The sequence below is a fragment of the Glycine soja genome, chromosome 10 (genome assembly GCF_004193775.1).
Source record: "Glycine soja cultivar W05 chromosome 10, ASM419377v2, whole genome shotgun sequence".
Lineage (NCBI taxonomy): Eukaryota > Viridiplantae > Streptophyta > Magnoliopsida > Fabales > Fabaceae > Glycine > Glycine soja.
Genome location: NC_041011.1, coordinates 16,247,663 through 16,261,660, shown reverse-complemented (window position 1 = coordinate 16,261,660; position 13,998 = coordinate 16,247,663). Strand labels below are relative to the sequence as shown.

The 13,998-nt window shown below is 33.6% G+C and overlaps 1 pseudogene; it reads left to right on the top strand.

The window, feature by feature from the left end:
• Positions 1 to 1,119: 1,119 nt before the first annotated feature.
• LOC114371470 lies at positions 1,120 to 13,955 on the top strand (annotated as a pseudogene).
• Positions 13,956 to 13,998: the final 43 nt, after the last annotated feature.

The following is a 13,998-nucleotide window of genomic DNA, read 5'->3' as shown; positions in this document are numbered from 1 at the left end:
TGGATTGGCTCGAACCATCTGAGCACCGACAAAAATGTAGTAAATGTGGAGCAGAAGGGCACAACAGGCATCGATGTCCAATGCAATTTGACTGTGGGAGTTGTTCATTTAATTGATTTATGTATGCTACACGACTGACTTGTATTGGTTTAAGTTGTCTTGAATGTATTTACTTTGTGGTCTTCAATGAAATCGTTAGTTAGAAACATTACATATTTTGGTTTGTGTAGTTTCGTTATTCCTTTAACATTACTTATTTTGGAATGTAGCAGTCTATTCATGACTTCTGTAGTTTAACCCTAAGCCCTACGCAAAAAACACTAAACCCTAAATCCTAAGCCCTAACCCTAAACCCTAAATCCTAAAACCCTAAACCCTAAACCCTTAATACCAAACCCTTACACTAACCCCTAAACCTTAAACCCTAAACTCCTAAACCCTAGATCATAAACCTAAACCATAAACCCTAAACCTTAAACCATAAACCCTAAATCCTAAACCCTTACACTAACTCCTAAACCTTAAACACTAACCCCTAAACCCTAAACCCCTAAACCCTAGATCATAAACCCTTACCCTAAACCCTAAACCCTAAACCCTAAACCTCAAACCATAAACCCTAAACCACAAACCCCAAACCATAAACCCTAAACCCCTAAACCCTAGATCATAAACCCTTACACTAAACCATAAACCCTAAACCCTAAACACTAAACCCCAAACCCTAAACCTTAGGCGTAAGCCATAAATCGTAAACGCTAACCCTTGAAATCTATGCAGTTTCTGATGATGAACCTTATAATTGAAGCAAATAGGTAAGTGGAAAAAGTTCAGACTGATGCATGTAATGAAATAAAATTACATTTAGAAGTTGAAATTGGTGTTCATCGTTAGTTAGTACCATTACTTATTTTCGTTTGTCTACTTTAGTTTTTTTTTAAACTTTATTTATTATTCTAGTTTGATGCGCGACATAAACTGTATCCATTAGTAAGGCTTAATAAATGAGATACGATAAATTAAGTGTCAAATTCAAATTACAAACATACAACAACAAATTTAAACAGAGACATCAAAATCATTCATTATGGTGTCCGTGATGCCATGAGGATGTGCCACATGGTCGATCCCATCTTCGGGCTTGACAATCATGATTTCTTCTGCCGCGCTGTCTCCCCGCTTCTACTTGCTCAGCCTCAACAGAAAACTCGTGACGCAAATCAACACCTAATAAGTCACCCATATCAGGTATTGCTCCGAGTACATTCCATTGCGAAGCCAATGGGGCGTTAGGTGTTGCCATTGGGGGATCATGTTGTTGTGAATGGGTCATAGTCGGCCATGAAAAATGAGGGTGTGTTTCCACAACACCACCAAACGAATGTTCGCTTGCAGACATATCAGTGTCATGACCTTGGAAATGATATTGATACATCTGTGAAGGATATTGAGAAAATGTTGGTGGCGTGTAATACATTCTATGGCCACGTTGCTCCATTTGTTGGGAAAATTCTTCCGCTTCAACAACCTCCCTTTGTCTGCCAAAACCTCGAGTTTCAACACTTGACTAAAGCATGTGAAACTCTTGTGGTGGAAATCGACGCTCTGATGTTGGACCATGTGCCACAGGCTCAGAGATTCTCTCTTGCTCTTCGGATAAAATCGTTATCTTCTCCACATAAGGCACGAGATCATCAACTGTCCATGTGTTCCTCCCTTGTGGTGACACCATATACTGTAATGTCTTCGCAACTTCAGCCTGCAATTATTAGGGTCAGGAAATTAATGCCGATGCTTTAAAAAATAATTTGAAGTTAAATATTCAAAAAGAAATAAATACCAATGTAGTTGTGTTTGCATTCTTTGGGTCGACGAACATCTTCGTTTTTCTCCTATACCAGACCATGTAGTCGGAGTTAAAACTCAATAGGCCCTTCTGTCGAGGATAAATGTCGACCCTAAACTCAGCTCGATTGTTCCATTGACTGATCATTGGGGCCAACAGCTGGAACCAATTTTCATCTTGTTTGCCTTTTAGCGTTAGGCCATGGATATTCAGTGGTTGCGAAGGACACTCGGAAATAGGTTGTTGCATACCAAATTGTCGCAACACTCTATCGGGTTGGTGCCACTCAACAACATGGAAACAAATGAGTGGCACCACCGCGCACCACGCTACACTACCAACCAAATAAATTGGAGGCAACGCTGACATAACAGTTGTTGTGTAAGGCTCCCACATAAACTACATACAATAACACACTTTTTAATTTTCACTTAAGCATGACATTTTATTTATTATTTAACGAATACATTACGATCTTCTTACCTCATGTCGTTTCATGATATCCAATTTGCGACGAAAAACTAGCATATCATCATTGCCAATATGCTGATTTCCACGTCGCAGCCACCTAAAAATGAAATCATCAGTGACGACGCATTACATTATTAATTATTTTCAAATGAAATCTTATTTTTTAAACAACTAACCTGTGTCCGAGTGGTTTATTTTCTATTACGGGAGGATTCCTCTTTGGAGCCAAAGTCGTGCATCGTTCCCATGCCCATATTTAGATTAAGATGCACATACCTCCGATCGATTTAATTTTGTAATCGGTGGTGCTGTACATCTTTTTATATAAAAAAGAAGCACGGTAGGTCCTTATGTATACGTGCTGCACTATTCAAAGTCACCTAAAAATTGCAGGTACCTTAGGGAAACTTTGCTGCTGATTTTGTCAACAAAAAGGACACCTCTTATGAATCTAAGGATCCATGCACGGGCAAACCTTTGTAGTTGTTCTACGTTACCATCATGGTTATTTATTTGTGAAAAATGGTAAGCTACTCAACTTAATTTAACCACACTGCCTTGAAGTTCACCTTCCTGTGGTCTGACTCCCAACAATTCTTCACATAATTCAGCCCAATCAAGATTAGTTTGACCAATTAATGGTGCCCATCAACATGCAGACCTAATAATACAGAGACATCTTGAAGAGTAATCGTACACTCTCCGCATCTCATGTGAAACGTATGTGTTTCGGGCCTCCATCTTTCAATCAAGACAGTAATTAATGACGCATTTATTTTTAGGTAGCCCATCTTCATTATCCAATAAAAACCAGATTGGCAAAGCAGAGGAATAATTTCCTCTGGTATTTCTTCTTGTCCTTGATAAATGGGGACAACTCGTCTGATGTGTAATTTTCTGTCTGGTTCTCCATTCCAAACAAAACATGTTCTGAAACATGCTTAGGTTGCATCCATAAAACATCTCCATCTATTGGACCCGACTTAAATTTGTATACTTGATGAACATGACGACGAATATGTCATTGATACTGTAAAATAAAATCTAATACAAAAAATTGACAACAAAAATTTAACATTAAAAAATTTAGTACACTTACAACAAATTAATTAAATATACATACCAAATAATTAAAATCTAAATAAATAACAATATACATCAATTTGAACAACAAAATATATGATACAAATAATAAAATTTAAATATACTATCCAAATAAATTAAAATACATGCAAAACTTTAAATACTAACTAAAATACTCTACAAATAACAAAATTAAAAATTAAAATACATACATAAATTTAAATAAATGACCAAATTTTTTTTCCAATTAATAAAATTTAAATTAAATAACATATATTATACAAATAAATTATAATAAATCCAAAAATTACTATGGAAACATAAATTTAAGCAATATATATAACATCAACAATACCATACAAACTAAATAAATACCATACAAACATTCTAACTAAAAATAAGTACCATACCTATACTAACGTTCTAACGTAATATATAAAATTTAAACTAAACCTAAACTATACAATAACTAAAACTAATTAATATTAACATTCAAACTAAATAATTTTAACAATCTAACTAATTAATATACTAATAACTTACAATAACTAAAACTAACGTAATATATAAAATTTAAATATAATATCCAAATAAATTAAAATACATGCAAAACTTAAAATACTAACTAAAATACTCTACAAATAACAAAATTAAAAATTAAAATACATACATAAATTTAAATAAATGACCAATTTTTTTCTAATTAATAAAATTTAAATTAAATAACATATATTATACAAATAAATTATAATAAATCCAAAAATTATTATGGAAACAAAAATTTAAGCAATATATATAACATTAATAATACCATACAAACTAAATAAATACCATACAAACATTCTAACTAAAAATAAATACCATACCCATAATAACGTTCTAACGTAATATATAAAATTTAAACTAAACCTAAACTATACAATAACTAAAACTAATTAATATTAACATTTAAACTAAATAATATTAACATACTAATAACTTACAATAACTAAAACTAATGTAATATATAAAATTTAAACTAAATATAATAACTAAAACTAATTAATATTAACATTCAAACTAATTAACATACTAAGAACTTACAATAACTAAAATTAACGTAATATATAAAATTTAAACTAAACCTAAACTATACAATAACTAAAACTAATTAATAAGAACTAAAACTAAAATATACAAAATTAATAAGTTACAGTATCTAAAACTATTTCATTATATATAAGAACTAAAACTAAACTATACAAAATTAATTTAACAGAAACATCTAAATAAATAAAAGACACAAAATATTAAATAAATAACTTACTATTTTCAGAAATTTGGAAGAACACGAAGCAAAAAAAAATGAAGCCTCTCCTTCTCGCCACAAAGTTTTCTCCGTCAAAACTCAAAGCTCACTTTTTTACCAAGTACCAATTTACTCCAGCGCCTTCGTTGAAGTGGATTTTATAATCCACCACTGGAGCTTAAATCGCCAGCAATAATGGCGATAACCAAAGCCCAAGAAGTCAAACTTGCCGCTCTGCACTGCACCCCTACCACTGGAGCTCCTGCTCCTGCACCGTAGCCTTGCGGTTTCAGAAACTCGCCAGTCAAACTAGCGGTTTCAGAACCACTAGCTGTGTCGCCAATGGAAGTGGCGAGATGCCACGTTCAGGGAAGTCGCCAACACCGTTGGCGGTTTGCGTTCCACATGTCCAATCCGCAACGAACTCGTCATTGCCAATGGCGATTTGCATGGTTTATGCATGCAACTTACGTTAAAAAGAGCACCATGCCAGAATTAGTTCTAAAAAGACCCTATTTCAAGAATAAGTTTATAAAAGGGGTCTTTTAGGCAATTTGCCTGAATGTGACATAGCCACCCGAATGGTCAAGTTATGCTTTTCCGGTTTGCAGTTCTAGAATTATTTGTCTGACACCAATTGAGAATTGTCCATATACAAGTCCAGCGTTGATCCCAATTTTTACGACGCAAAACTGAGTTAAATTATAGGTAAACTTCTCAAATGATTCTAAGTTCTTTTACAATATTGCCCCACTAATTATCTTACGTTTATTTGCTGTGGAAAATTTTAGGAAAAGTGAATAGTGCTCATAGGAAAAATCTCTGTACTTAAATGGTTGATATGTTGAAGTGGTGAGAAAAAGGATTATACATATACATAAAATTATAAAAATATAAAAATATAAAAATTTTACATCATCATTTAATCACAGTACATATGATAAATTTATTAATTTTAATAATAATTACTTTAAAAATTATATTAATAACAAATTATAATTAAATAACAATATAAAAAAAATTAAATCAGCAAAACATATTTCAATAATTTGTTGCCAGAAGTACCTAATAAAAAGTATACAACAATTTCCAAACAATAGCAACAGGGTTAAGATGTATTAATATCCGGTAAGAATATAAATACCTACTAACCCCTAAGCTACCCACCACTACCCAGCAGGATCAAAAAAGATTTGAAAGGCTAAATGCTTTCTCCCACCCCGCAACTGCCATGAACAACCCCCCTAGTCATTCGTTTATGATTTGTAATTTGCCTTCATATCTGAAACTATGAAATTATGACCATATGCTGCACTTCACCCAAGCGTTACAGGTTCTGCTTCCCTATCTAATCTTGCATCAAGATTTCTTATAATCTTATGAGACATGCTGAAATATTACTGCTCCATTGAACAAATGAAAACTTAAAATTTGGAGTCAACGAACATAACCAAGACCAAACCAAAAATATAAAATCCTGTATCAGAGACATTTTATGCAGAATTCATATTGAAGACAATGTTATTTCTCTTCTTCCAAATGGTAAAAATAACCGCACTCCATATAACTCTCTAAGTGTGAGTCTCCTCAATCGACCTTCCTACACCCGAATTCAATAAAAAATTACTTTGAATTGAACCCGGTATAACAACAGCAAAGTCTAACGAGATCCACCGATAGCATTCCATCCACAGTTTATGAATCACCTCACATGTTGATGGCAAAAAGGACATACCGCTTCGGATTCTTCCAAAATGATTCCACGCTTTCTCAAATTATCTTTGGTAGGGAGTCCATCCCTCATTGCTCTCCAAATTAAGAATAACGCCACTTTCTTAGGGATCTATAGTTTCCACACCTCCAATAAAAAGGTATTGAGTTCCTCTTGTCCTTCCTCACAAAAACGAGATATATATGCAGAATTTGTAGAATAGACACCCAAGGGGCTATCCAACCAAATCCAAACATCCAAGTTGGCTCTATGCACCTGCACATTTTGTAACAAATTTGTTAGTCGTAAAGTCAACTTCCTCTCCCATTCGAACATTTCCCTCCTCTACTTAAACTCCCAAGACCAACTATCCTCCTTCCACACCCCATCTCCCCCAACCAAATTCTCTTTTTGTTCCAAAATAAGGAAAAGTCTTAGAAAAAAATTTGCCAAACAATTCCCCTTTACCCAAGCATCAATCCAAAATCTAGTTTTATCACCCATTCCTACTTCCCCCACATACTTTCTTGACATGTCTCCACCACAAACTCTCCAAAGAGTTTTCACCCCTCAACAAATTAAACCACGCCACCCATCATACTTTGACACAAGCACTTCACTCCAAACACCTCTTTGGTTTTGAAAAAGATTTCACCTTCATTTTCCCCACATTGCCTCATTAAACACCAAAATATCATTCACTTCTAAACCTTCCAACTTCTTTGATTTACAAATATCACTTGACCCAAGCAATTTTTGGGTGCCCCCCCCCCCCCCCCCCCCCACAAATAAAAACCTCCTATGGATTCCCACAAGTTTGGAGCAAACTTCTTTCAGAATCTTGTAAAAAGATTGAAAGAAAAGGGGTAATGATGAAAGGAAGGAATTTATTAAACACACCCTTCCTCCAAAAAAAATATGTATGTGTTTTCATAGTGCCAATCTTTTCTCAAACTTATGAATAACGGGTTACCAAATTTCCACTTTCTAGGATTAGCCCCAATAGGCAATCCTAAGTAAAGAGAGGAATAGAGAGAATTCTACAATTTAGCAAATTAGCATATCTCTCTATCTCTCCAAGTTCCACACCAATAGTTCCAAAACTACTCTTGTGAAAGTTCATCCTTAATCCAAAAATTACTTCAAATAATCTAAGAATAGCTTTTATGGTAAAGATATTTTTCACATTTACTTCCCCAACAAAAATTGTGCCATCGGTATATTGCAACATACTAACCTCATAATTATTCTTTCCCACCAAGTAGCCATCATATCAAATTTCTCTTTTTGCTTCCCTCATCATTCCATTCAACCCTTCCGCTACTATCAAGAAAAGAAAAGGTGTCAAGGGGTCACCTTGACGTAATCCCTTGGTACACTTAAATTTTTGGGTTGGACTTCCATTTACTAGCACTGAAACCCAAGAGGACTCAAGACATCCTCTTATCCACTTTATCCATTTGCCATGAAAACTCAATATTTTTAAAATATATAAAAGGAAATCCCAAGATATCGAATCATATGCCTTTTCAAAATCAACTTTGAATATAAGACATTTTTCTTTCTTCTCTTTGCATCATCCACCACCTTATTTGCCACCAACACACTATGTAAAAGTTGTCTTCCTCCAAGGAAAGCACTTTGCCTTTGGTCAATTACAACTTCCAAGACCTTTTTTAACCTCTTAGCTAACACCTTAGCTAATATTTTATTCAGGCACCCCACTAGAGATATAGGTCTAAAATCACCTAAAAGTTGTGAGTTATCACATTTTGCTCTAAGGAAGATGAAGGATGAATTGATACCACTAGGAAGAACACCATTTCTATGGAAATCATCACAAATCTCAACATATGCACTTTCATCAACTCCTAAAACTCATTTGTGAAGATAAAAGTAAATCTAAGGACTCTTATCATTTCCATACTCCCAAATAGCTTCCTTGACTTCTTTAAAGTGTTATACATTATCTATACATGACCATCAAACTTTTAACTTATCAAATATATTTTTCATCTAAAGATGCTCTGATTGCCCAAATCAATATCAATAATGGTAGGAACCCCAAGTTGGATTTTGTTGCGTAGGGATCCATAACTCAGGAGAGAAAAAAATACTATATTTTACAGGCACACTTTGTTACCTAGTTGCATGAAAAGAAAAGGCTATGAATGATTCAGAAGTACATGTTTAATATAATGGTAATGGGCTAACAGTAGCTAAAAAATTCCAAAAAAAAAAAGGTGCTCCAATTTACAATCATAAAGACTAAGTAAAATCTCTATGCAAGTAAGCAAGACCATGCAAGAAAATCAAACCTTTTCCAGTGGATGTAGAAACATTCTGAATTTTGTAGTCAATTCTATAAACAATTGTTCACTGCAGGAATAACAACTTTGTCAGTCACTTTTCATTCTATAAATCCATTTTATAAAAGTGTGATGCATTCACCTAGTTTATCACAATCACAAAGACATACCGTTCATGATTTGAGCAACTTCATGGATTAATTTAACAACCTACAACAAATTTCAGATAGTTGGACAAAGTACAAAAAGTCATTATTTTCCTTTAAGCAATACACCAAATGCCATCAAATTGCTCGTTTAATTTCGTATTCCCTTTCTTTTGAGACAGGCTAAATTTTCTTTAGCTTTATCATTTGCTCTTCACTAAAACCATGGAGTTAATTAAATATCATTGTCACTTTCTTTGGATAAAACTTCATCCGTGATGAAATAAAATGTATGTAAACACTTCATAGCTAAACATCTCATCGGCATAGCACTTCATAAATCTTAATAAATATAAAAGAAAGAAATTCTGCAAGCAATCTTTTCTCGCCTAAAACTTAATCAACAAATGCATTAATTACTTAAATTGCATTAGATTAGTTCTTATCATCATGGAAATACAAAATATGGCTCTTCAATTTTTTTCAAATAAGAATAACAGTAGACAACATCATTAATACAAGGATCAACATTTTTAAGCCTATTTAGTTCTTCATATTATTAGTTAACATCTTTTTTGTTATTATTTAGTTAATAGAATAGAATTAAACGACCTCATATTTTAGGAACTCGCTAAATTGTTTGTCTTCTCTTTTCTTCCTTCCTTTAGTCAGGTTTTCTACTTACAATGACTATGTTACACCAAGGAGGAAATGGATCAAAAAATGTGCCTCCTGTTAATGTGAGAAAAAGATTCATATTAACAAGTTCAATCCTAACAAATAAATCTGGGGGTTTAAATTTTGTTAACATGTGGCTAACAAATAGTGAACTTTAAAATTTGCAGATAAAACTAGGGACTTCATTTGGTAAAAGAAAAAGCATTTGACTGTTTTTACATTCTCATTAGCCATGAGAGTGTAATTATCTTCAAATACTTTTTAATTTTAACACTGCCATTCATTTATTTGTTAATATACAAGTTTGTCCAAGCATATACACATAATTTACTCCATCAATTTTATGAAGAATTTTTTTAAAGCAACTCAAAACTCATTATTTTTTTTCTTCTTTTTTTCATTAGGATGTTGTTCAGATGCCAAAATATTTCTATCAGACATATGAAGAAGATCTTTCTAAAGTTACAAGACTCGTGGATATAGAAGGATCATCATATCACTACTAAAAATAATTTTTTAACATCGATTTTTATGAACTTTCAACATCGTTTATGAACCGATGTTGAAACTACCATCATTAAAAGTATAAATTTTAACATCGGTTATGAAAACCGATGTTGAAATCCATTATACAACAATTCTGAAAACAATGTAGTATACTATACCATTCTACATCGGTTTTTGTTAATAACCGATGTTGAATGGGTACTTTCTACATCGTTTTTGTGATCAACCGATGTAGAATTATTAATTTTTTTTTGTGCTTTCTTTTCAATAATGGCAGTAATTATATGTGCAAATATAATTATACTTAATGTCTCATATGAGACTTAATTCAACAATGAAATTATACTACTCCGGTCAAAATTTTGCAATGAAATTAATATACTAAAAAAAAATTATGCGATATAACTGAAATCATTATGCATAATTATATGTATCGTAATTATTACACCTGCAAATTTGCTATTGAAAATAAAATTATTACAGCTAGTCATATGTATAACTCGATTGTGTGGTTGCTCAAAATTAAAAGTATCCTAATCCTAGAAAAGCAATTAAGAAAACATAAGTGCAAGTGTAAGCCTGGAATGATCTGCAGGGACACAAAGCTATATTCTAAACAAGCACATAATTATTAAAAAGCTATATCAACATGACCCAGGAAAAAAAATCTGAATCCAGAATCATAAAGAAAATGTGTCAGGATATATACGCTAACCAGATAGGTGCATTAGTGACATAAGACATGTTGTGTGCTCCATTACACATGCCATGAATAGATAATCTATGCTCCAGAATCTACGTATTGGAACAAATTACTAGGTTCAACCTAATTATTTTGCCATCAATTATGTTACTTGATAATCGGGTTAAAACTAAAACAGAAAAAATATATAAGAATAAAAACACTAATAAGGAAGAAAGTGAATTATTGACAAACATATAATGTTCTGTCTGTGTAAGTCAATGTAAGTCTATTCTAGTCTCTAGAAATATTAATAATGACAGCAACCTAGACAGTGGGTAAACAAAGTGAAAACTATTGCATTATGATGTTTTGTCTGTGCAGTTGGACTAGTCAAATTTTGCTAAAACTATGCATGAGTTATGCTGCTTGATCATAACACCCCTATCTTTCTTAGAAACTGATCCCAGTTAATCAATTTGGAATTTGTTTCTCTCATGACCGCAAGAGCCTATGAAACCAAGTTAGATTTTTTGCTTGTGCTTTTTCAGCTGCATTGATTCAATGAATATATAAATTTCCTCAATTCTTCTATTAAAAGAATTAAAAATTGTTATGCTCGGGCTCCACTTTTAATCCTAAATTTCGTCCAATCATGGTGACTGCCCTGTAAAGGAGGGACAATGAAAAATCAAGCACCCAAAACTAAAGAAGACAAACTTTTAGAGACACAAATAAATTGAAGATTAGACAATATTTTTGTATATATGAAACTCAACCCAACAAACCCTTGAAATATTTGTCATTCCTCAAGAACCTAAAAATTCAAATGAAAATCAAGAATCACTCAAGGCAGACGCAGATCGACAAGACCTTATCAATAAAGGCACTAGAAAAAAGGGAAAGATTGGGAAAAGGTACCACAAAAGGATAGGTTGAAGGACAAACTAGTCATAGCACTAAATGTACCTTTTTAGAGCAGCTTCCTCTTCCTTCACCAGCAACTTCTGGCATCTCAATGCTTCAGCATCCTTGTCAGCAAGCCAGGCCTTCACCTATATGAAAGGAAATTCGTATTTCATCATTACTGTAACTAAGAACTAATAAAGAAAACCATAATTTTTGGGTTAGTGCAATGTAAAAAATGGATGTATAAAGTGCGAAGGGAAAATGCAATGTTTTAAAAATCTGTTAGTGGCAAGGCCTCAAGATCAGAAAACTTTCAATCCATAATAAAATAAATCTAAAACCAGAGGCAGAACTGGTGGCAATCTTATAAAGGTATATATGGGTACTGATATGGAGGAAAGCCTTGCTCTCGTCGCTATGCATTAGATAATATTATCGCTTATTATTTGACACATATAGAAATGTTCATACCCATCAGTGAGAGTGCATGAAAGAGAAGATCACAAGAATAAAAAGGAAGGGAATATAGTGGCGCATGACTATGTGATCAAATGGACAACACCTTTGGTTTGGTGTGGGATAAGTTGTTTCAATTGTTTCTCCAACACACACACGCACTGATTCTTTTGGTTGGGCATTGTTATCATTATGTTCAACAATTATGGTGCAAACAGGAGGTTGGATCGAAAGCGAAAAATCAAAACTTTTACATCCCAACTTTGGCCATTAGAAAAGTAAATGAAAAACCTCAGTTTCAACAACCACTTTTTAACCTTCTCTTTACTATTCTTCACCTCTTGTGACTTTCATATTAGTTACATGGCGCTATAGATATTTTTTTAAGGAAACAAATTCATGTCATTTTATTAAGGATATCAAAGAATACATTTTGAGGAATACAAATGAAATCATGATAGCTAGCATACAGCAAGCTTGTGGGCAACAATGTTGGCTTGCCTCTTGACTAAACTAACAAGAGTTTTTGGATGAATTTAAAAGAGCCATACATCTGGCTAGAATAACATGGAATTTATTTCAACCTTTCTTTGTTGCATTAAGAGTATGTTGGATGAACTTATAGTTGTAGCTCTTGAAGACCACGTTTTGAAGTTGGAGTTGTTGTTGTATCCAAATTAGAGTTTGATGAAATGCAAATGCTTCATCTTCATGTGGTTGAGGCATACCTGGGTGTAACTCAGATCTTGCTCTAATAAGCACACCATTTTGGTCTCACAAACATAATCTGACGCCAAAGGAAGATTGATCCTTCAAGATTGCAGCGTCAACAAAGAAGCATTATGAATTCATTAGCTATCCAATTTCTCTCTGGATTGAGAAGACTACTGAAAATGAGATTTCTGATGATAAGGATGAGGAAGAGAACAAGGATGAGGAGCATAAAGTTGAAGATGTGGATGAAGATAAGGAGAAGGATGAGAAGAAAAAGAAGACCATTAACGAGGTATCTCACGAGTGGTCATTGGTGAACAACTAGAAGCCTATTTGGATGAGGAAACCTGAAGAGATTACAAAAGAAGAATATGCTGCTTTCTACAAGAGTCTTACCAATGATTTGGAAGAGCATTTGGCTGTTAAGCACTTTTCTGTTGAGGGTCAGCTGGAGTTTAAGGCTGTCCTCTTTATCCCCAAGAGGGCACCTTTTGATCTCTTTGACACTAGGAAGAAGCCTAACATCAAATTGTATGTTCGCCGTGTCTTCATCATGGACAACTGTGAGGAGTTGATGCCTGAATATCTTAGCTTTGTTAAGGGTATCCTTTGTTATGAGGATCTTCCTCTGAACATTTCTAGAGAAATGTTGCAGCAAAACAAGATCCTGAAAGTCATCAGGATGAACTTGGTCAAGAAGGGCATTGAGATGTTCTTTGAAATTTCATTGGAACAAGGAAGACTATAACAAGTTTTATGAAGGATTCTCTAAGAACCTGAAACTTGGTATTCATGAGGATTCTCAGAACAAGACAAAGCTAGCTGAATTGCTCAGGTATGACTCCACTAAGTGGTGATGAGATGACCAGCCTCAAGGACTATGTTACCAGGATGAAGGAAGGACAGAATGACATCTACTACATTACTGGTGAAAGCAAGAAAGCTGTCGAGAATTCCCCCTTCCTTGAAAAGCTTAAGAAGAAGGGGTACGAGGTTCTCTACTTGGTTGATGCTATTGATGAGTATGTTGTTGGTCAACTTAAGGAATTTGAGGGAAAGAAGTTGGTCTCTGCTACCAAGGAAGGCCTAAAACAGGAAAATGTTCGAAGATATCCATCACAAAATCATAACCAAGAAAATATAATTAACAAATAAAAAAATTGACATCATCAAATTTAAACCATGGAATTTATAATGA